At 44.4% G+C, this 25,964-nt stretch overlaps 1 long non-coding RNA gene across 1 annotated transcript; it reads right to left on the bottom strand.

The window, feature by feature from the left end:
* Window positions 1-917: 917 nt before the first annotated feature.
* On the bottom strand, window positions 918-25,964 carry LOC144335482 (uncharacterized). Its single transcript, XR_013406364.1, has 3 exons — window positions 25,750-25,964; window positions 3,580-3,719; window positions 918-3,333 (listed from the first exon to the last, which is right to left on the bottom strand). It is a non-coding gene; the product is annotated as an uncharacterized LOC144335482 (long non-coding RNA).

The raw sequence follows: 25,964 nt of genomic DNA, 5'->3' as shown, positions 1-25,964 counted from the left end.
AGTCATTTGTCCGCCTCTAACAGGACTTTTGACTCAGCCCTGATAATAAGGTCTATCTTGTTTGTTAAAGCCTCCAGAGGCAAAAAGCGCACAAACGTTCTGAGTCAGCTCGCTTTTTTGTCTACCAGACCCAGGAACAAGAAGGTCTTTCTCTTCTTTAACTTAAATCCCTCTTGACCATTTAAGTTGGAGCCTGTTGAGCCTTATTTTCTCTAAGTGCAAAGGGAGATAGCTGGTGACCACCCTTTACTTCCAGTCTTTAGCAACTGCCTAGATGATTACAAAGCCCAATCTGATCACAACTGTCTCTCCAACTTTATTGCCATTAGGGAGGTTGCTCATTCTAAGCATGCAACTTGCTCTCTTTGGGCTTCAGTTTCCTCATCTGTACAACTCACTTAAAATTCATCAAGCACCACATGCTAGGCACAATGGTAAGCACTAGGGCAATAAAGCCGAGGAAAACTCAGGGCCTACTTTAGGGGAGCTCCCAGTCCAGTGAAGGAGGCAGACTTGTAAACAAATGCCATAATAAAATGTGCTCAGGGCTATAATCTTAAGCCCTTACTGAGTGTGAAGAGAATACAAAAGAGGGATTAACTAACTCATCCTGGCTTGTTTGAGGAAGTCTCCATGAGAGGTGAGATCTGATGCTATCTATGAAAGACGAATATGAATGGGATCCCTTGAGACAGAGAATGTGGGAAAGGCATCCAGGAGAAAGGAAGAATACAGACATATGCATAGAGGCCTGTTTGAGGAATAGTGGGGCTGGAGTGGTAAATGAAGCCTGTGGAAAGATAAGGCTTGGGAAGGACCTTGTAAACCATATTAAGAACTTTAGTGAATGGCTATGGGGAACCATAAAGGGTTCTTTTTGCCGGAGGGGGAAGGGAAGGAGAAGCTTGGACTGATCAGATTTTATTTTATTTTATTTTATCTTTTTGAGATGCAGTCTCCCTCTGTTGCCCAGGCTGGAGTACAGTGGCGCTCACTGCAATCTCCGCCTCTGAGGTTCAAGTGATTCTCCTGCCTCAGCCTCCCGAGCAGCTGGGATTACAGGCTTCCACCACTATGTCCAGCTAATTTTTGTATTTTTAGTAGAGACAGCGTTTTACCATGTTGGCCAGGCTGGTCTCAAACTCCTGACCTCAAATGATCCGCCTACGTTGGCCTCCCAAAGTGCTGGGATTACAGGCGTGAGCCACTGCGCCAAGCCCAGTTTGTATTGTAGAAGATGACTGATAGTGGGGCAGATAGACTTGCAGGTAGAGACTGGCAGCAAGGAGTTATGAAGGCAGGGAAGTTATTAGAAAGATATTTAGGAGAAGTGGAGTGTAGAAGAGGCAGGAGTTAAAGATGTTTCTGGGCCAGAGTATGATGGACAGTTGTGATTTTTTTACACACAGACTTCATACCCGCCTTTTCAGGTTCAGACTGTTGGTTGAGTTTTAGGAGAAAGAATCATTCTCTAGAGGCTTTTAAAAACAAGATTGGCAATATCAGGATTGAGTACAGTTTGGTAGGACCATCACTGAAGGGGTTGTGCTTACCCCCAGCTAAGACTATGTGATCCTAGTTAGCGCATTCAGATGCTTTCTTCCTGTAATTCTAATCTCGAGCCTAATGGCAGAAAGAATGAAAGGATAGAAGTTGAATCGTCCTCTTTGGGCCTCGGCTTCCTTAACTGTACAGTTCATTTTAGATTCAACAAACACTACACGGTAGGTAATGTTCTTCTACTACATTCTTCAGTCTTCATTCCCTAGGGAAGCCACTTACTTGTGTCCACTGTTCAGCTTCCCAGAGCTGCTCTGGACTTCATTATTTTTGAGGCTTGACCTTCAAGACTTTTCTTCATGTCAATGAATTGCCCCATGCTTCCAAAAAATCCCCTTTCTGCTAAAGCCAACCAGGTACAGTGTCACAGCTTTGACACAGAACCTTTTGTGGTTGTGATGACATTAAGTGAGAAAAGAGGCAGTGGGTATGGGCAGAGATGAGTTTCATTTTAGTCATGATAAGAAATACAGGGTCTGGAGATCATGATTTGAGACACATGAGTACACAGTGGGCATTCATACTGGTAGTTGATGAGGCCACAGAGGGGGAATTCATTGAAAAAGAAAAGGAGACCAAGAATGGAATCTCGGAGGGTGTGGAAAAGAAAGGAAATCAGCAAAGGGGCCTGAGAAGAATCAGTTAAAAAATTGACTGAGAGAGTGCAATCCTGGCAGCAAAAGAACTTTTTCGGAGCAAGGGAGAGGTCAGCAATGTAAAGTACTGGCAACTGTATTAAGGAGGATTCAAGGAGGAGGAAGTTAGAGTCACTGGGGACATTAGGAAGAGCAGATTAGTGGAGGGAAGATAAGAGTTCATCTCCATTTCAAGCTGTTGGAGGATCAAATGAGCTGGCTACTGTAAATTGGAAGGAGCCACCAAATGGGAGAGGGTCACACTCTGGTTTTCCTGGGTTTCTGGAAAGAACCATAATGCTGGCCTCCTGTGCCAACTTCCCTCCCATGGGCATTGACTAAAACTTGCCAGCAAGTCACTATACATCACTGGAGTCCTCACCTGCCCAGAGGGCCTGTCTTGGGGAGCTCCCTCTCTCAGACTCACTCAGGAGTCAGGCCTAGTGGCCCAGCAGAGTGGCTGAAGACAATCCTGCAATCATGCTGTGTTTTTGCAGTGGATGACCCTTCATAGCCCACCCTCCTTATTTCACTGTCAGTAACATCCCAATGCGTCACCTGACATTAAAGGCCTCCAAGATTTAACACCAAACCTGTTTCTACCCCAGTCCCACTGCCCCTCCTCAGGAACCAAATTCCCTTTCGCACAGCTCCCTCGCAATGGCCTTCACAGTCCTTTTAATGCACCTTTGTTCACACGGCATCCCTTTGATATCTCTCCCTTGATTTCCTGCCTACCTGCATCCTTCACAGTTTATGTAACACTTTCACATATACCTGAGCTCATAACAACCCTGAGGAGTAGGAAGGAATACAGATGGTATCACACACAATTTTACAAATAAGGAAACCAAGGCATAGGGGAGGTAAGGGACTTTCCCAAAGTCACACAACTAAGAGGTGGCCTCTTCAGACTTTTGGAGTTTCATGGTTTCCAGATTCCAGGCTTCAGAATCATAAAGCTTAGTGCAATTGTCACCTCCTTGTCAGCCTGGGACAGACTGTAAACTACATACAGTTTGGCACAGAGGGTTTGGGGACAGCATGACATGGTGGTTGAGATTGGCCACTGGGTCCATACATCTCAGGTATTATCTTGGGTGATCTACTTAGCTTCTCTGGTCCTCAGTTTCCTCATCTGTAAAATGAGCAAAATAATACTCATTTACTTCATCAAGTTATTAAGTATTTGGGAAGCATTTACAACACTACAGAGTAAATAGATTTACTTGAAAGTGAAATGAACTTGGTTGAAAAAGATTAGACTTATTCATTGTCCATGGTATTACTACTGCTTTAGAGTAAAATGTCCTCATTGGAGAGAATCTGGTAATTATGGCAGAGTGCAAAGAAAACAAAAGAGATAACCACTTAACATTTTTACCAGATGACGACAGCAAGATGGTGGAATAGGAGATTCCAATCCTCATACTTCCATAGAAACATCAATTTTGACAACTATCCATGGACAAGAAGAATACCTCAAGTAGGAAGCCAGGAGTCCAGTGAAGCAATTATAAAACTCTGTTTAAGCCAAAAAAAAAAAAAAAAAAAAAAAGAAAAGAAAAGAAAGAAAAGAAAAAACAATTAAGACTAGATGCATTGATGAATGTAAGAACGTGGTGGCTCATGCCTGTAATCCCAGCACTTTAGGAGGCCGAGGCAGGCAGATCACCTGAGGTCAGGAGTTTCAGACCAGCCTCGCCAACATGGTGAAACCCCATCTCTACTAAAAATACAAAAAATTAGCCGGGCGTGGTGGCATGTGCCTGTAATCCCAGCTACTCGAGAGGCTGAGGCAGGAGAATAGCTTGAACCCAGGAGGCGGAGGTTGCAGTGAGCCGAGATCATGCCACTGCACTCCAGCCTGGGTGACAGAGTGAGACTCTACCTCAAAAAAAAAAAAAAAAACAATTAGCCTGTCGTGGTGGCAGGCGCCTGTAGTCCCAGCTACTTGGGAGGCTGAGGCAGGAGAATCACTTGAACCTAGGAGGTGGAGGTTGCAGTGAGCTGAGATTGCGCCACTGCACTCCAGCCCAGGCAACAAGAGCGAGACTCCATCTAAAAAAGAAAAGAAGAAGAAGAACAGTTTCACTTAAGCCACATAACCCCACTCTCAGGCCTCATGGCTCAGTGCCCAAGTCCGCAGTTTCTTCTATGGGAGATAGTGAGAGTGAAGTGAGTGTCCAGCTTCCCCAGCCTCACAGGTTGTTACCCAAGAAGCTCACTTCTGCCTCACCCCACCCACATCACTGAGGAGATCACACAGCTAACAGTCTTGGGGGAGCTAGGGGCAACCACAAAGTCTCAAAAACCAGCTATAGACCTTATTAATTGGCTTGAGACTCCACCAGGAGTCTGAAAACCTTGAAAACCCTGTGGGATACCTCATCTCCAGCACCTTCAGTTGGATGACTCACACCCTCAGCACTCTGCATGTGCCCCTGAAATGGTATATGCAAAAGTCCTCAGATGGCATTTGTGCACTCCTGAGACAGAGCACCTGAGCCTACACAGACAGTGAGTGCCAGCCACCACAGAGGACACATGCAAATCCCCACAGACAGCATGTAGATATCAGCGGCTATCTCAACTTTGCAGTGTTGAGAGAAGGTGCACAACCTTGAACACTTCAAGGCACTACCCTGGAGAAAATTAAGAGGAGGCCCTCAACACCTGTCCTGACTTTATGGGATTGACAGTAGGCATACAATCCTAAGACTTACCCCCACAAGGGAGAATAAGAGAGTGGGGCAGGTGAATCCATAAAAAAGGCCTGAAAGATCTCAAACTCTTGATTGGTGAATGTCTTTCTCTTCCAAAGCCAGTTAGTAGAGACTGGAAGAGGAGACTGCTTTTTCAAAGACAGAAATGCAACAGTTCAGGGAACATGAAGAATTAAGAAAACATGACACCACCAAAGAAACAAAATAAAGCTCCTGTGGCTGATCCCAAAGAAACTGAGACCTATGAATTGCCAGATAAATAATTAAAAATAAGTGACTTAAAGAAGCTCACTGAGGTACAGGAGAATACAGACAACTAAACAAAATCAGGAGAACAATACAAGAACAAAATGAGAAATTCAACCAAAAGATAGAAATCATAAAAAAGAACTAAACAGAAATTCTGGAGCTGTAGAATATGATGAATCAACTGAAAAATTCAATAGAGAGCTTCGACAGGAGACTCAAGCAGAAGAAAGAAGCAGTGGACTCAAAGATAGATCATTTGAAATTATCCAATCAGAGCAACAATAAGAAGAAGGGATGAAAAAGTCCTGTGTGACTTATGGGACAACATGAAACAAAACAACATTTGCATTATGAGTTGATGTTCTAGCATATTCAAAGTGCTGAAACAACAAAAACAACTGCTAACCAAGAATACTCTACCCAGCAAATCTGTTCCTAAAAAATGAAGGAGAGATAAAGACTTTTCCAGCTAAGGGAGTTCATTACTACTTACAAGAAATGCTAAAGAAAGTTCTTCAGGTTGAAATGAAAGGACATCAGCCAGCACTGGAAAGAAGAAGAAGAAGGGAGAAGGAAGAAGGAGAGGGAGAGGGAGAAAAGAAGGAGAAGAAGAAGGAGGAGGAGGAATGAAAGGACAGTAAATATAAGAAACATATGAAAGTATAAAACTTGCTAGCAAAGGTAAATGTATAGTCAGATTCAGAATAGTCTAATTCTGTAATGGTAGTATGTAAATTACTTTTACCACCAGTGTAAAAGTTAAAAGACAAAAGTATTAAAAATGACTATGGGGCTGGGCGCAGTAGCTCACACCTGTAATCCCAGGACTTTGGGAGGCTGAGACAGGCAGATCATGAGGTCGGGAGATCGAGACCATCCTGGCTAACACGATGAAACCCCATCTCTACTAAAAATACAAAAAATTAGCCAGGTATAGTGGCTGGCGCCTGTAGTCCCTGCTACATAGGAGGCTGAGGCAGGAGAATGGTGTGAACCCGGGAGGCGGAGCGTGCAGTGAGCCAAGATCACGCCACTGCACTCCAGCCTGGGCAACAGAGTGAAACTCCAACTCAAAAAAAAGAAAAAAAAAGTATAGCTGCAATAATTTACTAATGAATGCACATTATAAAAATGTAAACAGTCATATTAATAACATTAAATGTAGGGGAAAAAAGTTAGTTTTTGTATGTCATCAAAGTTAGGTTTTTATCATGTTAAAATAGTCTATTATAACAATATAATGTTTTCTGTAATCCCAAGGTAATCACAAAAGAAAAATTCTGTAGTAGATACACAAAATACAAAGAGAAAGGAATCAAAACATAATACTATAAAAATTATTAAATCACAAAGGAAAACAGCAATAGAGAAAAGAGAAAAGGAATTGCAAAACAGAAAACAACTAAATGGCAATAGCAAGTCCTTACCTATCAATAATTACCTTAAATATAAATGACTTAATTTCACCAATCAAAAGACAGAATAGCTGAATGACTACAAAACAAGATCCTGCTATATGCTGCCTACAAGAGGCTCACTTTAGCTTTAAGACACACACAGGCTGAAAGTAAAGGGGTGGGAAAAGATATTCCACTCAAATGGAAGCCAAAAGAGAGCACAGGTAGCTATACTTGTATTAGGCACAATAGACTTTAAGTCAAAATCTGTCATAACAGTCAAGGAAAGTCATCATGTAATGAATGATAAAAGGGTCAGTTCACCAAGGAGGTATTACAATTGTGAGTATACATACACCCAACATTGGAACACCTAAATATATGAAGCAAATAACAACAGAACTGAAAGGAGAAATAGACAGCAATATAATAGTAATGGAAGACTCCAATATGCTACATTCAACCTTGGACAGATCATCCAGACAGAAAATCAATATACAAACAGCATTCAGTGAAATACTAGCAAGCTGAATTTAATAGCACATTAAAAGGATCATACACTATGATCAAGAGGAATTTATCCCTGGAATACAAGGACAGTTTGACATATACAAAACAATAAGTGAAGTACACCACATTAACAAACAAAGGATAAAAAATGTATGATGATTTTATTATATGCAGAAAAAACATCTGACAAAATTCAATATCCTTTCATGATTAAAAACTCTCAACAAATGAGTTATAAAGGAATGTACCTCAACATAATAAAAGTCATATATGACAGCCCACATCTAACATCATATTCAACAGAGAAAATCTGAAAACTGTTCCTCTAAAAACAGGAACAACACAAGTGTGCCCACTCTCACCACTTCTATTCAAAATAGTACTGGCAGTGTTTGCCAAAGCAATTAGGCAAGAAGAATAGATAAAAGAAATTCAAATTGGAAAGAAAGAAGTTAAATTGTATGTTTGCAGATTATATGATCTTATGTAGTGAAAATCCTAAATACTGTTAGAACTAATACACATCTTCATTAAAGTTGCAGGTTGAGTGTCAACATGTCACCACAAGTGGAAAATTCTACATCTAACCTCGTGTGATTGGTCATAATGAAAATGCGGGCACACAACACACAGTTTATTCAGCATCCCCAAGGGGGAAACCACCCCAGCTCCCTGCAGCTGTGATATATCTTTTCTGCACATGTCCAGATTTCCCCATGTAAGCACATCCACCAAGGGTTATAAAATGGCATAACCCATTTAAAAACCCATTCTTAAAATGGTGTGCAGGCCAGATGCACCAATTTCAGGCCCCACATGGAGCCAATACCTATGTGCTTTACTTACTGTGGGATTTCTTTTGGCTTATTCTCTGCTCTGTGGTGTAAAGATATTATTGAAAATGTCGAAAAGGCCTACAGATACTCCTGTGGGTAATAGTGGTGAGAAGAAGAGGATGCAGTTATCTTTATCTATAGCACAGAAAATCAAGCTGTTGGAGAAGCTGGACAGCAGTATAAGTATGAAATGTCTTACAGAAGAGTATGGTGTTGGAATGACCACCATATATGACCTGAAGAAACAGAAGGATAAACTGTTGAAGTTCTATGCTGAAAGCAATGAACAGAAGTTAATAAAAAAAACAAAACAGAAAAACAGTCTCGGTGCAGTGGCTCATGCCTATGATCCCAGTACTTTGGGAGGCCAGGGCAGGCAGATTGCTTGAGCTCAGGAGTTCAAGACCAGCCTGGATCACAAGGCAAAATCCCATCTCTACAAAAAAATTTTAAAAATCAGCCAGGCATGGTGGCTCATTCGTGTAATCCCAGCACTTTGGGAGGCCAAGGTGGGTGGATCACTAGAGCTCAGGAGTTCAAGACCAGTCTGGCCAACATGGTGAAACCCCATCTCCACTAAAAACACAAAACTTAGCTGGGTGTGGTGGCATGTGCCTATAATCCCAGCTACTTGGGAAGCTGAGGCACGAAAATCACTTGAACCTGGGAGGGGAAGGTTGCAGTGAGCCATGATCTCACCACTGCACTCCAGCCTGGGTGACAGAGCAAGACTCTGTCTGAAAAAACAAAGAAACATGTGTGGTAACATGTGCTTATAGTGCCAGCTACTCAGGAGGCTGAAGTGGGAAGATCGCTTGGGCTGGAGAGGTGGAGGTTGCAGTGAGCCGAGATTAAGCTACTGCATTCCAGCCTGGGTGATATAGACACTGTCTCAAAACAAAACAACAACAACAGCAACAAAAAGAAAAACAGTGCATAAAGTTTATACTGAAGATCTCAGTAATGTATTGAAAGAATGGGTTCAAAAGTGTTGCAGTAAATACTGGCTACAGATCATGAAACAAGCAAAGATCTATCACAGTGAACTGAAAATTGAAGGGAACTGTGAATGTTCAACAGGCTGGTTTCAGAAATTTAAGAAAAGATAGCACTAAATTTTTAAAGATTTGTGGTGATAAAGCATCTGCTGATCATGAAGTAGCAAAGAAATTCATTGACAAGTTTGCCCGAGTCATCACTAATAAAAATCTGATGCCAAAACTAGTCTATAATGCTGATGAAACTTCACTGTTTTGGCATTTTTGCTCCAGAAAGACACTGACTACAGTTGATGAGACAGTAATTAAGGATGCCAAGGATAGACTGGGCATGGTGGCTCATGCCTGTAATCCTAGCATTTTGGGAGGCCAAGGCAGGCAGATCACTTGAGGTCGGGAGTTTGAGAATAGCCTGGCCAACATGGTGAAACTGTATCTCTACTAAAAATACAGAAAAAATAGTAGGACGTGGTGGCACACGCCTGTAGTCCCAGCTACTGGGGAGGCTGAGGCACAAGAATTGCTTGAAGCTGGGTGGTAGAGGTTGGCAGTGAGCCGGGATCACGCCATTGCACTCTAGCCTGGGCAACAGAGCAAGACTCTGTCTCAAAAAAAAAAAAAAAAAAAAAAAAAAAAAAAGATGCCAAGGATAGAGTAACCCTACTGGGATGTGCTAATGTAGCAAGCATCTATAAGTATAAACTTGCTGTGATTGGCAAAAGCTTGCATCCTCACTGTTATTAAGGAGGAGATCTCTTTTTTTTTTTTGAGACAGAGTATCGCTGGCCGCCCAGGCTGGAGTGCAGTGGCGTGATCTGGGTTCACTGCAAGCTCCGCTTCCCAGGTTCACGCCATTCTCCTGCCTCAGCCTCCCAAGTAGCTGGGACTACAGGTGCCTGCCACCACGTCAGGCTAATTTTTTGTATTTTTAGTAGAGATGAGGTTTCACCGTGTTAGCCAGGATGGTCTCGATCTCCTGACCTTGTGATCCGCCCGCCTTGGCCTCCCAAAGTGCTGGGATTACAGGCGTGAGCCACAACGCCTGGCCAAGGAGGAGATCTCTTACCAGTCTGCTACTATGCTAACAAAAATCATGGATCATCAGGGACATCTTTTATGATTGGTTTCACAAACATTTTGTACCAGTGGCTAGTGCTCACTGCAGGGAAGCTGGAATGCATGATGATGTAAGACTTTGTTATTCCTTGATTATTGTTCTGCTCATTCTCCGGCTGAAATTCTCATACACAAAAAATAATGTTTATGCCATGTACTTTCCCCCAGATGTGACTTCATTAATTCAATGTGACCAGGGTATCCTTAGGTCAATGAAAAGTAGATGTAAAAACACTTCATTGAACAGAATGCTAGCAGCAGTGAACAGAGGCATGAGTGCAGAAGGTTTTCAAAAGGAGGTGACTTGAAGGATGCCACATATACTGTTGTCAGTGCTTGGAACACAGTGACTGAAGACAGTTGTGCATGCCTGGTGTGACCTCTGGCCTTTGACTATGTTAAGTGATGATGATGAACAAGGTGGTGACTTTGAAGAATTGTGTATCAAGTGAGAAGGAATTGGTGTCAAGTGAGAACAAAATGATATCTGACCTTCTTTCATGTGCAAAAAATATACCTTCAGAGTCTGCCAATGAGTTAGAAGAACCAGATATCAAAGGGGTTTTTGACATTGATAATAGGGCTCCATTTGTTTACTCATTGGCTGATGGTGAAATAGCCAAATGGCTCCAAATGAAAGTGATCATGATAATAGTGGCAATGAAGATGACATTGTTAACATTTTTTGCAGGAAAAATGTCTATAGATGGCCTGGTGAAAATGTATGATGGGCTTATTGAAGGACTAAAGCAGCATACATTCATAACAGAACAAGAAATCATGTTCGTTTATAAAATCAAAAAGACACTTTGAAGACAAAAATCTGTTGTTGGCTGGGTGTGGCGGCTCATGCCTCTAATCCCAGCACTTTGGGAGGCCAAAGCAGGAGGATTGCTTGAGCCAAGAGTTCGAGACTGGCCTGGGTAACATGCTGAGACTCTGTTGAATAAGAAATAATTTTAAAAATTAGCAGGTCATGGTGTTGTGTGCCTGTAATCTCAGCTACTTGGGAGGCCGAGGCGGGAGGATTGCTTGAGCCCAGGAGGTCAAGGCTGCATTGAGCCATGTTCACACCACTGCCTTTCAACCTGGGCGACACAGTAGTGAGACCCTGTCCCAAAAAAAAAAAAGAAAAAAAGCATGTCATACTTTTACTGTTAAGTACTCATGTGTGAATAAATGTAAGAAAATGATTGTTTAATTAGCAGCATATAAATTCTGATTCAGGCATGATGGCAATGCCAAACAACCACAGATTGTCCACATTGGTGGCAGAGATCGTGGCACCTTTGCTTTCTGATGGTTCAGTGTACACAAACTTTGTTTCATGCATAAAATTATTTAAAACATTGTATAAAATTACCTTCAGGCTATGTGTATAAGGTATATACAAAACATAAACGAATTGTGTGTTTAGACTTGGGTTCCATTCCCAAGATACCTCATTATATATATGCAAATATTCCAAGCTTTTAAAAAAAATCCAAAATGTGCGGCCAGGCGTAGTGGCTCACATCTGTAATCCCAGCACTTTGGGAGGCCGAGGCGGGTGGATCACGAGGTCAGGAGTTCAAGATCAGCCTGGCCAACATGGTGAAACCCTGTCTCTACTAAAAATATGAAAATTAGCCAGGCATGGTGGTGGGTGCCTGTAATCCCAGCTACTCCAGAGGCTGAGGCAGAGAATTGCTTGAACCTGGGAGGTGGAGGTTGCAGTGAGCCGAGATGGCACGATTGCACTCCAGCCTGGGCAACAGAGCAAGACTCCAAATAAAAAAAAAAAAAAATCAAAAATACTTCTGGTCCTGAGCATTTCAGATAAGGGACACTCAACTTGTATTTAAAAAAAAAAAAAAAAAAAAAAAGATAAGTGTTGGTGAGTGTGTGAAGAAAAGGGAACCCTATGTATACTGTTGGTGGGGATATAAATTGGTATGGCCATTATGGAAAATAGTATGAAAGTTTCTCAAAAAATTAAAATAGAAGTACCATATAATCCAGCAATCCCACTTCTAGGTACTTGTCCAGAGGAATCGAAATCAAGGTCTTGAAAAGTTACCTGCACTCCTATTTTCAGTGCAGTATTATTCAAAATAGCAACGATATGAAAATAACCTAAATGTCCATCGGCAATAAATGAATAAGGCTGGGTGCGGTGGCTCACTCCTGTAATCCCAGCACTTTGGGAGGCCGAGGCCGGTGGATCACTTAAAGTCAGGAGTTCGAGACCAGCCTGGCCAACATGGTGAAATCCCATCTCTACTAAAGATACAAAAATTAGCTGGGCATGGTGGTGGACGCCTATAATCCTAGCTACTCGGGAGGCTGAGGCAGGAGAATCACTTGAACTCAGGAGGCAGAGGTTGCAGGGAGCTGAGATTGTACCACTGCACGCCAGCCTGGGTGGTAGAGTGAGAATCAGTCTCAAAACAAAAATAAAAAATGAAAAAAATAATGAATGAATAAAGAAAATGTGGTGCATACATATACAAGGAAATATTATCCTACCTTAAAAAAGAAAAAAAAAAAATCTTGTCATTTGCAACAACCTGGATAGGCCTGAAGGACATTATGCTAAGTGAAATAGGCCAGACACAGAAACACAAATCTGTAAGATCTCACTTGTATGTGGGATATAAAATAGTCAAACTCATAGAAACAAAGAAGAGAATGATAGTTACCAGGGGCTCGGGGAAGGGGAAGAGAAGAAGATGTTGGTCAAAGGGTGCAAAGTTTCAGTTATGCAAGATGAATGAGTTCTGGAGATTTAATATAAAGCCTGATGACTCTAGGTAACAGTACTGTACCATATGCTTGAAATTTGCTAAGAAGGTAGATCCCAAGTTTTCTCACCATGCATATGAAAAGTAACTATGTGAGGTGACGGATATGTCAGTGGTCTTTATGGCAGTGATTATTTCACAATGTATATCGAATCAAGTGGTACACCTTAAAATATACAATAAAAAGGATAAAATGATGCTCTCAAAATAGACAAATAAATACTTTTTAGAAAGAAAGCACAGGTAGGGATAAAATGCCTACACTAATCCATTGAGCAAATTTAGCTTTTTTTTAAAAAAAATTATCATCATCATAAATAAATGAAGTTTTTAAGCTCTAAAAACATATTTTGCCAGGTAATCTTTCCCTCTTTACATTTAAAAAATATTTTTAAATTGTGAAATGAAACAGATCTAGAAAAGAAAAGTCAGCCATCGGATTTTCTGATAAGGCCATTTGATTAACTACTGAGCATCCTCTGTGCTTATTTCAGCATTAGTGTCAGGTTTTTATAATTTTTCAGGGTTTTCTTTTTTCTTTCTAATTAATGCTTAGTCCATTATGTACTCTTGCCTATTTGTGAGAGCAAAGAGTTAGAACAACCTAAATATCAAATAATTTATGGGTTACTTAAATAAATTATGACCATTTACTGAACTGTATGTATGGAGTGATCCAAGCTTTATAAAAATTAAAGACACCTCGGGAGGGATCCACAGCAAGGTGTGACCAGTGGTTGTCTCTGAGAGTGTAGGGTGTGGTTGTTCTTCTTTGGCTTATGTTTTTCTTTGGCTCATTTGTGAATTTTTCTGTAACAAGTATACATTGCTATTGTAATAAGAAAAATAGAAATAAGAACAATAATGATAAATAATAGCTAACATTAAACACCATATACCAGTGCACCAAATGCTTGATATAAATCACTTATTGAATGCAGCAACATAATGTAGACACTATTACTTACTTTTAAAAATAAACTCTTAATTTTAGAATAGATTTATAGAAAAGCTGCAAAAACAGCACATAGACTTCCCATATTCTGCCTCACACCCAGTTTCTTCTACTGTTAACATCTTACATTAATATGGTATGTTTGTGTATTAGTCCATTCTCACGCTGCTATGAAGAAATATGTGAGACTGGGTCATTTATAAAGTCAAGAAGTTTAATTGACTTACAGTTCTGCATAGTTGGGAAGGCCTCAGGAGACTTACAATCATGGTGGAAGGCACCTCTTCACAGGGCGGCAGGAGAGAGAATGAGTATAAGCAGGGGAAATACCAGATCCTTATAAAACCATCAGATCTCGTGAGACTTGATCATTATCATGAGAAGAGTATGGAGAAAACTGCCCCCATGATTCAATTACCTCCACCTGTTCCCTCCCACAACACATGGGAATTCAAGATGAGATTTGGGTGGGGATACAGCCAAACCATATCAGTTTCTTACAACTAACATCCACGCTTCTTTCAGACTTGCTTAACTTTTTTTACTGAATGTCCTTTTTCTGTTCTAGGATTCCATCCAGGAGACCACATTGCATTTCATTATCATGTCTCCGTAGGCTCTTCTTGGCTGTGCCAGTTTCTCAGACATTCCTTGCGCTTGATGTCTTGAACAGTTTTAGGAAGTGCTGTCAGGCATTTGGTGGAATGTTCCTTGATTGGGGTTCGTTTGGTATTTTTCTTATGATTAGGCTGAAGTTATGGGTTTGGGGGAGGAAGGCCAGAGAAGTGGGATGTACTTCTCATCAATCATATCGAAGACATGTTATGACTTCTCACTAATGATGCTAGCCTTGGTCACCAGAGTGAGGTAGTGTTTGCTAACTTTCCACTGTAAAGGGATTCCTTTTGCCCCTTTCCATACTGTAGTAGCTGGAAGGAAATCACTGGCACAGCCCACGCTTCAGGAGTGGGGAGTTACACTCCACATTCTTGAGCAGGGAGTATCTATATCAATATTTGGAGTTCTTCTTCACAGATTTGTCTATTCTCTCGCATTGATTAACTTATTTTACTCAATCGTTTATTTGTGTCAGTATAACTCCTGGATCTTTGTGTTATATGTTGGGTTATAATTCAGTAGTATGTTATATATTTTGTTGCTGGAATTGTTCCAGCTTTGGCTACTGGGAGCTCTTTCAGTGGGCTCCTGCATTCCTTTGGCCCCATCATTATGATTCACCTGTAAATGAGAAAACTGAAGTAGAGAAAAGCTGAATAACAGCCCAAGGGTCACACTGCTAGTCAGTGAGTGTCTGTTTCTAAGTTCTGGGCAGCAAGTATGACCTCTGTACTCCAATGCCTCCTCTAAAAAAATTACACACCTGTAGTCCCAGCTACTCAGGAGGCTGAGGCAGGAGAATCGCTTGAACCCAGGAGCTGGAGGTGGCATTGAGCCGAGATTTTGCCACTGCACTCCAGTCTGGATGACAGCGAGACTCCGTCTCAAAAAACATTACAACAAAAATTTTTTTAAAAAAATTTTCAATTAAAAATTACACACACACACACACACACGAACACACACACACAGGTGCTTTTGGGACTTTCAAATCTTTCTAATTTATCTTTTTTGTTTTTTTAATGGCATCTCGCTCTGTTGCCCAGGCTGGAGTGCAGTGGTGTGGCCTTGGCTCACTGCAACCTCGACCTCCTAGGCTCCAGTGATCCTTCTATCTCAGCTATTCCAGGCTGGGACTACAGGCGCATAACACCACACCCAGCTAATTAAAAAAAAAAATTTCTTTTTTAGAAATGGGGTCTTGCTATGTTGTCTAGTCTGGACTCAAACTCCTGGGCTCAAGTGATCCTCCCACCTTAGCCTCCCAAAGTGTTGGGATTACAGGTGTGAACCATGGTGCCAACCTCAACCTGCTTTTGGCCAAATACACGGAGCCCACCTGCTCCAGCACATCATTCCCTGCGCTAACCTCCAGGCATGAGGCCTGGGTGCACATCCAGACTCAGGCAGGCCTCCTGCTCCCTCTGTCTGAGAGCTACAAAGGAAAGCAGCGCCGGCAAATGGGAGTCTCCACGTGCTGCCTGGCACTGTCTTGCCAGCCAGTCCGTTTCTGTGCTCCAGGCACACCAGTTGTCTGCAGGTCACCGTAACTAGAGAGCACGCACTCCCAGTGTTCCACTCTACAGTCTCTCGGCCCAGCCCTACCCTCTCCCAACCTGCCAGCCCAGCTGGGGTCCTCCTAAGTCAGCGTACACAGCGGGGACTCCACAAGTTGCTGCTGCCCAGCCTTAGTGCTTTCCACAACCCTGTCCCATCCTTCCTCTCCCTAACCCTCACAATAACCCTGTTTAGAACATGTGCTCAATGGACAGAGGAGAAAACTGAGGCACAGAGGCTAAATGGCCAGGTTAGAGGTGGAGTCGGACAGAGCTGACCCCACGCCTCTCCCTCTAAATCCAGTGCTCCTTCCCACCCTCTTGCTGCATCCGGTCTCTGCTCTCATCTCCCCAGTGGGAGACGCTTACTCAAGACACCCCCTGCCCCTTGCCAGGCTTGGGTTGGTACCTGAGGTACCTCTTCAAAGGTAGTCATCTGCCATCAAAAAAGGAAGTAGCAGAGAGCTGAGGGGTTCCAAGCCTCCACCCTCTGACAATAGTGTCACAGACAGGACCAAAAGTAGATATGAAGTATGAGGAAAAAATCAAGGCTGGGCTGACACCCTGGGGTGCACAGGCACAGCCCCAGAAAGCCAAGAGCAAGGTTTCCCAAACTTGCCACTACTGACATTTGGGGCCTGAGAATTCCACATTGTGGGGGCAGCCCTGTGCATTGTAGGATAGTCAGCAGCATTCCTGGCCTCTACCCACTAGATGTGGTGACAGGTTGTGAAAACCAAATATGTCCCCAAACATTGCCAGATGTCCCTTGGGGTCCAAAATTGCCCCTGTTTAAGAACACCTGGCCTCACATTTCCAGGACAGAGTCTACTTTAGCTGCATTCTTTTCAAGAAATGTATTCAATATGTAACTGATTTGACTTGGATACCTTTAAAGGACTTTACACATCGATCAGTTCACAAATTATTTATCAGGTCTGCTGTCCTGATTTAGGATTTTAAAATACGATCCCAAGGCATATGCTCAAATAGAAGACAGCTACCCTCTTCCAGGTGGGGAAGAACAGCTGAGGCCTGAACTCTTGCCCTCTGCCCAAAGGCCTGGCATGCTGGGGACGCCTAAGTCAGTGCCCAACCAGCCTTAGGGAGGGGTCTAGTGGCTGACCCCAAGGTGCCAGGTGATCTCTGGCTGAGACACAGACCTTCTCTCAATGTCTCTGCCCACTGTCCACATATGCCTTCCCCATTCCAGGGCTTGGCCCATGAAAACAAAATGGGCGCCCAAAGAGTAGCAGGTGCATGGTGACCTCGGCTCCTGAGGCCTGAGTGAGCAGAGGGCAGAACTTCCCCCACGCACCCCCACACCCACCATTCTCAACATGGGGGATGTGTTCGCCAGGGGTACTGGGTTAGCGTTGAGTTTTCAGGCCAGAGGAGCAGAAACACCATCTATGCAAAGGATCGGTACTTTGCCCAAGTTGCAGAAGTTTTTAATAAGTCTTTATTCTTCTGAAAGATGGTGGGATGGAGAGGGTGGGAGAGCTGTTTTCTGTTTCTCCCAAGATGGACGCAAAGTCAGGAGCTTCTCCTGAAGGAGAGTTTTAGACAGGGCCACTGCTGGCAGCCAGGGCGTGAGGTTCTAGGAGTGGAGAACACGAAGTTGGTGAATCCTCACTGGCCATGGGCAGGGAGGAAGCTCCGCGGCCCTTCTCACTCCCTCCTAGTTCAAGTCCTCTGGCTGTGGAATGAAGATCCAGCCGAGCACGTTCAGACGCAGTAGGTCAGGATAGAGCTCAGATGACTTTAATGCTTTTAATCAATGCCCTGGGCAGTTTGGAAACACTGAGGAGGCAAATTCATGTTCTTTGCTCTCAACATGTCCTTCTCATCCAGCTCCCCTCTCTCTTTGAGAACTTGGCAAGCTCCGCTGCAGTCCCAGGCCCCCTGAGGGCACAGCTGGGTCATGGACCACCCAGTGCCAACCAGATGCCTGCACTGAAAGCTTACTCAATGCCTATTTGTTGGAAAACAAATTGTAAAGTAGACCTCTCTACGTGCAAGATGCATATCCTTTCAAATTTTTTTTTTTTTTTTTTTTTTTTTGAGACGGAGTCTCGCTCTGTCGCCCAGGCTGGAGTGCAGTGGCGCGATCTCGGCTCACTGCAAGCTCCGCCTCCCGGGTTCACGCCATTCTCCTGCCTCAGCCTCCCGAGTAGCTGGGACTACAGGCGCCCACAACCGCGCCCGGCTAATTTTTTGTATTTTTAGTAGAGACGGGGTTTCACCGTGGTCTCGATCTCCTGACCTTGTGATCCGCCCGCCTCGGCCTCCCAAAGTGCTGGGATTACAGGCGTGAGCCACCGCGCCCGGCCCCTTTCAAAATTTTTTACAGCAGTTTTGGCTTGACCGCAAAATTGAGAGAAAGGTATTTGTCTCTTCATACAAATTTGTTCATTCATAAGAGGTTTTCCCATATTCCCTCTGCCCCCCAACACATGCACAGCCTCCCCCATTTTCAATATCCCCAATCAGAGGGGTACATTTGTTATGTTCATGTCCTATTTTAATTTTAATTTTATTATCTTTATTTATTTTTTTATTTCACTCTGTCACCCAGGCTGGAGTACAGTGCAGCTGCTCACTGCAACCTCTGCATCCTGGGTTCAAGTGATTCTCCTGCCGCAGCCTCCCGAATAGCTGAGATTACAGGTAGCCACCACTACTCCTGGCTAGTTTTGTATTTATAGTGGAGATGGGGTTTCACCATATTGGCCAGGCTGGTCTCAAACGCCTGACCTCAGGTCATCTGTCCACCTCAGCCTCCCAAAAAGTGCTGGGATTACAGGTGTGAGCCACTGCGCCCAGCCCCTATATTTTTAAAGTTGGGACAAAATACACATATACAACATAAAATTTCCCATTTAAACCATTTTAGGTGTACAGTTTAGTGGCATTAAGTACACTCACATTGTTATGCAACTATCACCACAATCTGTTTCTGAAACTTCTTATCATTCCAAACAGAAACTCTGTACTCATTAAGCAATAACTCCTCATTCCCCTCTCCTCCCAGCCCCTGGTAACCTCTACTCTCCTTTCTGTTTCCATGACTTTTCCTACTGTAGATATTTCAGCCAAGTACAATCATACAATATTTGTCCATTTGTGTCTAGCTTATTTCACTTTAGCATCATGATTTCAAGTTTTCTCTATATTTTATAGCACGTATATACAATATAGAGCAAATAGCATGTATCAGAACTTCACTCATTTGTATGGCTGAATAATATTCCATTGAATGTATGCACCACATTATGTACCACATTCATCTGTTAATGGACATTGAGATTGTATTCAACTTTCAGCTACTGTGGATAAGGCTGCAATATACACTGGTGTACAAGTATCTGCTAGAGTGTCCGTTTTCAATTCCTTTGGGTGTATACCTAAGAGTGCAATTGCTGGACCATGTGGTAACTCTATGTTTAGCTTTGTGGAGAACCACCATACTGTTTTCCACAGAAACTTCACCATTTTACATTTTCAACAGAATGTACATGAGTTCCAATTGCTCCACATCCAGGGCTGGTGTGGTGGCTCACACCTGTAACCCTAGCATGTTGCAAGGCTGAGGCAAGAGGGTCACTTGTGTTCAGGAGTTTGAGATCAGCCTGGGCAACACAGTGAGACCTTGTCTACAAAAAATCAAAAATTAGCCAGGAGTGGTAGCGCACACCTATAAAGCCAGCTACCTGGGAGGCTGAAGCAGAGGGTCACTTGAGTCCAGGAGATTATGCCTATAGTGAGGTATAATAGTGCCACTGCCCTCCTGCCTGGGCGACAGAGTGAGACCTTGTCTCAAAAAAAAAAAAAAAAAATCCTTCACATTCTTGCCAATTTGTTTGGACTTTCTTTCCTCCTTCTCTTCTCTTCCCTCCCTTTCCCTCTTCCTTCCTTCCTTCTTCCCTCCCTCCCTCTCTCTCGTCTTTCTCTTTCTTTCTTCTTTCTAGTACAGATGGTGGTCTCACTATTTTGCCCAGGCTAGATTATAAATCCTGGGCTTAAGTGATTTTCCCTCCTTAGCCTCCCAAGTAGATTGGATGACAGTTGTGTGCCTCCATTTCTGGCTTGCTCTCTCTCTTTTTAAATTCCAGCCATCCTGGTGAGTGTGGAGTGATATCTCGTGGTTTTGATTTGCAGTTCCTTGATGACTAATGATGTTGAGCATCTTTTCATATTTTTACTGGTCACTTATATATCCTCTTTGGAAAAAGTGTCTATTTAAGGTCCTTTGCCCGTTTTGTAATTGAGTTATTTGTCTTTTTGTTGTTAAGTTGTAGAAATGATATATTTTTGATATTAAATTCTTATCCAATATATTATTTACAAATCCTTTTTTTTTCCATTCTGTGAGTTGTGTTTCTACTTTCTTGATAGTGTCTTTTGGTGTACAAAAGTAATTTGATTTTGTGAAGTTCAATTTATCTATTTTTTCTTTTGTCATCTATGCTTTTAAAGTTATATTTTTTAAACTATTGCCAAATTCAAGGTCATGAAGATTTCCCCCTGTGATTTCTTCTAAGAGTTTTATAGCTTTAGCTCTTAAGTTTAGGTCTTTGATGCATTTGGGGGTTAATCTTGTATATCATGTAAGGTAAGGGTTCAACTTCATTCTTTTGCATGTGGACATCCAGTTTTTCCCACACCATTTGTTGAAAAGACTGTCCTTCCCTCACTGAATGGTCTTGGCACCCTTGCCAAAAATCAAACCTTGTTTGGATTGATGATTCAGTATGACACCTGGAGTCAATGACCAGAGACCCTTTCAACCACGGAGATCTGGTAAAGGATCTTGTCTGAGAGTGCGGCCAACCCCTCCTCCCAAGCAGTCCTCTCTGTGGCAGTTGCTGCAAGGGGTGCTGGGAATGATATGGCTATCAACAGGAATCTACTTCTTCAAGGGATGTTTTAGCTCAGCACTTTAAAAGGAGGCAGGGTGGTTTTCTGGGAAGAGATGACAGACGTGCGTTTGAATCCTGACTGTGTCTCTAGCTCTATGGTACTGGAAGTTACCTTATCTCTTCAAGCCTCATCTGTGCAATGGGAAAGTCATATAGCTGGTCACATCCAATCAGTCTGCCCTGTTCCTGCTCCGGTGGCATTAATCCTCACAGCTCTGTCTCATCCTCTTGCTGCAGGAGTAGGCACATGACCTGGCCTGGCCAAATATGGTTGTCTTTGTCCTGTGCCCTGAGTAGATATTGGACCCTCATGGGAATAAACCAGTCCCCCGAGATAGTTTGCTCTGTGCACAGAAAGCAGTCTTCCTCTTCCCCTGGGAATAATGGTTCTAAAAACCATCTGAGCCTAGGCTGCCCTAGTCATTTTTTCCTGCTGCTTGGGTAGGATGTACCTGAGAGCTGAGCCAATAGAGAGGGAAGTCCGGCTAAGAGCTGGAGCCAATAAGAGCCCAGGCTTATTTGACTCCCTGGAACAAGCTATGCCTGAAGTCTACTCCTGCTTTTATCAATTATGTAAAGTAATACATTCCCTTTTCAGCTTAAGCTAATTTGAGTTGGGCTTTTGTCAGTAGGAGCTAAAAGAGCCCTGACCAGTATATATTTCTCCAGAGCAGTTGTGTGGATTAAGAGAAATGAGGCCAGGCGCAGTGGCTTATGGCTGTAATCCCAGCACTTTGGGAGGCCCAGGCAGGAAGATTGCTTAAGCCGAAGAGTTCGAGACTAACCTGGGAAACATGGCAAAAGCCCAGTCTCTACAAAAAAAAAAAAAAAAAAAAAAAAAGCTGGGCATAGTGGCATGTGCCGGTAGTCCCAGCTATTTGGGAGGCTGAGGTGGGAGGATCACCTGAGCCCAGGAGGTTGAGGCTGTGATGAGCTGTGATCATGCCACTGCACTCCAGTCTGGATGACTGAGTGAGACCCTGTCTCAAAGAAAAAAAGAGAGAGAGAGAGATTGCGAAGTACTTGGCAGTCAGCATGCATTTTGAGAGAGAGAGAGAGACCAGCAAGCCTGGTTTTTTGGTGTAGCCACAACTGACAACAGTGGCAAAGGAGAATGAGTTGTTTGTATGGGTGGAGGAGGGAGGTGGGCATATGATCCCAGGGGGCCAATCTGAGTGTTTCCCTGTGATTGTTCTAAGTAGAAAAGCAGAGTCATTTCCTTTCCTTTTAAGCCACTAAGCTGGATTTCTGTAACCCACAGCTGCCTGTAGCCAAGCTCCCTGTGGTAGAAGAGTGAAGAAGCCCATCTGTGGTAGGAGAGAGTGATGCCAACACACAGAGAAAAGAAATGAGAGAGAAAGCAGGCAGACAGAGACAGCGAGCATTCTGAAGGCCGGCTGCCCCTCCCCTGCACCTCCCGGGTCCTGTGCTTGCCAATAAACTGCCCTTTTTCTTCAGCTTGAGTTTGGATTTCTGTCCTTATGACTGAAGGATTCCTGACTAATATGTCCAGAGGCCAGCTGAGGTGAAGCCATAAAAGACCCACTGGATCGGCTGGACAGCCAGGACTGTGACCCTCACGCCTGGCATGGGGAAAGGCCAGCATCCTTCCCTGCTGAGCAGCTCTCACATCTGGGTCTCCAAGGCAGACTGAGACCTGGATGGGGACAGACAGGGCTGACGCAGGGCACTGACACACTTGAATACCCTCTCCAGTTGCCGCCCTTCAAATCCTTTCACTCAGCGATGGCACTGTCTACAGTGTCCCAACAAATAGACAGAACTGTCATGACGACTACGCAGCTAACTAACCTGTTACCCCACCTCTTGCCTAGTTTGAGGGAGGAGGCCCAGTTCTTCTTCTCTGCTGGTCTGATGAGGGCGAGAGCATAGGTGGTCCTGAACCCCCATGGCCGACTCAATAGGTAAAGAAATGTCCAGGCAGGAGGCTTCGGTGACACACAGTTTACCTCCCTGTGGCCTCAGTAACACTTGGTCCATTTCCATGGGATCTCACCATGCTATGCCCTGTGTACCCAGCTTGGCACCCTACATTTCTTCACTCATGTTACTCAACAAACATTGATTGAACACCTATATGTGCCAGGCAATGTTCTAGGAGCAATGTTAGAACAATGAACAAAGCTCCATTCTAGTGAGGGGAAGCAATAAACAAAATAAGTAAGTAAAATAGTCTCAGCACGTCCAATATCAACAAGCAAAGAGAGGGAGGAAGGGAGTGAGAGGGTGAAAATAGGCTCCTGTTTTACATCAGATGGCCAATGATGGCCTCTCCAAGAAAGAAGTCAGGGACCAAGGACGAGTGTGTCTGGCACATTCAAGAAATGGCAAGGAATTGCTGGTGGGAGGGTACCATGGTACAGGCACTTTGATAAACAGTTTGGTGGTTCCTCAAAAAGTTAGCTTTAGCTGCTGGTGGGGAAAAAAGTGAGAGTTATCATTTGATCCAGCAATTCCACTCCTAGACATACCCAAGAGAAACGAAGACGTATGTTCACACAAAGACTTGAACATCAATGTTCAGAGCAACATTATTCACAATAGTCAAAAGTGAAAACAATCTAAATGCCCATCAACTGACGGTGAATAAATAAAACATGGTATCGCCATGTAATGGAATAGGATTCAGCCGTAAAAGGATGAAAACATCAGTATGTGCTACAGCATGGGTAAGCCTTGAAAACATTAGGCTAAGTGGAAGAAGCCAGTCACAAAAAAACACGGACTATATGATTCCATTGATACAAAATGTCCAGAGTGGGCAAATCCACAGAGACAGAGAGTGGATTGGTGGTTGTCAAGGGCTGGGGAGTGACAGTGGTGACTGTTGCATGATCTGGTAAATATAGTAAAAACCAATTAATTGTATCCTTTAATAATACATTTTATGCAAATAATATCTCAAAAAAAATTTTTTTTTGAGACGGAGTTTCACTCTTGTTGCACAGGCTGGAGTTCAATAGTGCAATCTCGGCTCACTGCAGCCTCCACCTCCCAGGTTAAAGTGATTCTCCTTCCTCAGCCTCCTGCGTAGCTGGGATTACAGGCACATACCACCATGCCAGCTAATTTTTGTATTTTTAGTAGAGACGGGGTTTCATCATATTGGTCAGGCTGGTCTCGAATTTCTGATCTCAGGTGATCCACCTGCCTTGTCCTCCCAAAGTGCTGGGATTACAGGCATGAGCCACCGCTCCCGGCCTCCATTTTTAAAAAGAAAAAATGGCAAGGAGTCCAGAGCATGTGAGAGAAAGAGGGAGGATGCGCCGCACATGACACTGTGGCCATTGCTCAACACATACTTGTTGCAGTGATGTGAAAGCAAGAAGCGTTAACCCCTTCTAAACCTCTGTCTTTCCACCCTGGGGAAGAGACCTCTGGCTCCCAAAGGGGTGAGAGTCGGCGAGGGCAGCTCCCTGTGGGCTTGGCAGGTTCTGGTGTCTGAGCAGATGGGGACTGTCATACAAATCCCTCCTATGTCAGGGGAAAGATCAGTGACACATAGGAGAAGGGGACACCTGAACCAAGGTGACCAAGACCAAGACTGGTGACTTAGAAGAAACAACACTAACCTCCATGTTCCCTTTCCCTGGGCCAACCCTTCCTTTTTCCCCCACTGATAGAACCTGTCCTGGATTCTCTGAACCTCAGTTTTCCTGCCTGTGAATGGGAGAGAAGGGAAATTATCCCTCAGTCCTGGCCCAGAGCCTGATGGATGAAGAAGAGGCAGGGCCCTTGTGTGAAGGGCATGGGAGGTGGGGCGGGGGGGACATCTGTGCCTCTGCAATGGTGCCCCTGGGACCCAGGCCAGAATCTGGTCCCCCACCCTGGCTCAGATGGAAGCTGCAAGCACAGCACCTGGAAAGGCAGGGCATTAAGTCAGATGGGCCCCTCTCTCCCAGCAAGGTCCCCAAGGAGGAGCCCTGGGACAGGTAAGTTTCTATCAGTGAGACAGGAGCATGAGGAAGTCTTGGAACACAGGCGGTGTCTGGGTTAGCTGTCCTATGTGAGGGCTTAGAGGACACAGAACGCTGTCCATTCCTCCCACTCTGGGTGGCGATCAGGGCAGCCATATTTCCTCCTGCCCTTTGCAGAATAAGTAGACGAGTCTATTTTAGAGATGAGGAAAGTGGAGGCCCAACGAGCCAAATCCCCAGAACTAAAGGTGCAGCTGGGATTTGAAACCAGGCCTCTCTGGCTGCACAGTCCGTGTTCTCATTCATTTCCCTCAATGTTATTCCCTGGCAGCAGGACCTAGCTAGAAATGAGAGTGGAGGCACAGGGCGCGGGCCCAGCGCCCGGGAGGCGGCAGTCAGGCAGGCTGGGAAACCCTGGCTGGCGGCAAGAGGGCGAGGGGCTGCAGGCCTGAACCCAAGCAAGCCCCGGACTCCTGGTTTGAACGACTCCAGATCCCCACCTAGTGGTAGGAGGGAGCCACTGCTCGCACAGCGCAGGCAGTCCACAGATGATGACATTAATCCAGCCGGGTCACCAGCAACCATCCTGCGGCAAGAAGCGCCCCTCCCCGGGCTGCGCTTCCCTGGGAGAGGGAGGAGGTGTCACCAGCGCGCGTGCGCACGGAGGCTCATTGGCCTCAGGATTTCGTCGCCGTTCGTCTGCAGACACCCAACATGCAGGCCTGTCGAGCACCCCTCTAGTCTAAACCCCCGGGTTTAGGGCACATTCAGGCAGGGGGGTCTCCTTGGCCCGCGCCTGGCCTCCAGGGCGGGAAGGGGGCTTCTCTCTGGCAGGCCCAACCCTGGCCGCCGCACTGGGTTGAGGGGAATTTCCCCACTCGCAGAGCGCCCCCAGACCCCATCCTCAACCGCCCTTAGGGTTCCCCAAAGGAACGGTAACCATCACTCACTGGTCCAGGCTCCTGGCCGGCCCCACTGTGAACCACCGTGAGCAGGTGCTGGTATCCCCACTCTGCAGCAGTGATGGAGGAGGGGTAAAGTAGCTTGCCCAAGTCCACACATTGGTTGACTACCGACAGGAAACAGGGTGTGCATGGGCATCCAACTCAGGAGGGAGAAGGCAGAGGAGCAGCTCCCTGAAGAAGGAGCCAGTGTGCTGAGTGTT

This window comes from Macaca mulatta, chromosome 16 (assembly GCF_049350105.2).
Source record: "Macaca mulatta isolate MMU2019108-1 chromosome 16, T2T-MMU8v2.0, whole genome shotgun sequence".
NCBI classification, from domain to species: Eukaryota; Metazoa; Chordata; class Mammalia; order Primates; family Cercopithecidae; genus Macaca; species Macaca mulatta.
This window is presented reverse-complemented; position numbering and strand designations above follow the sequence as displayed.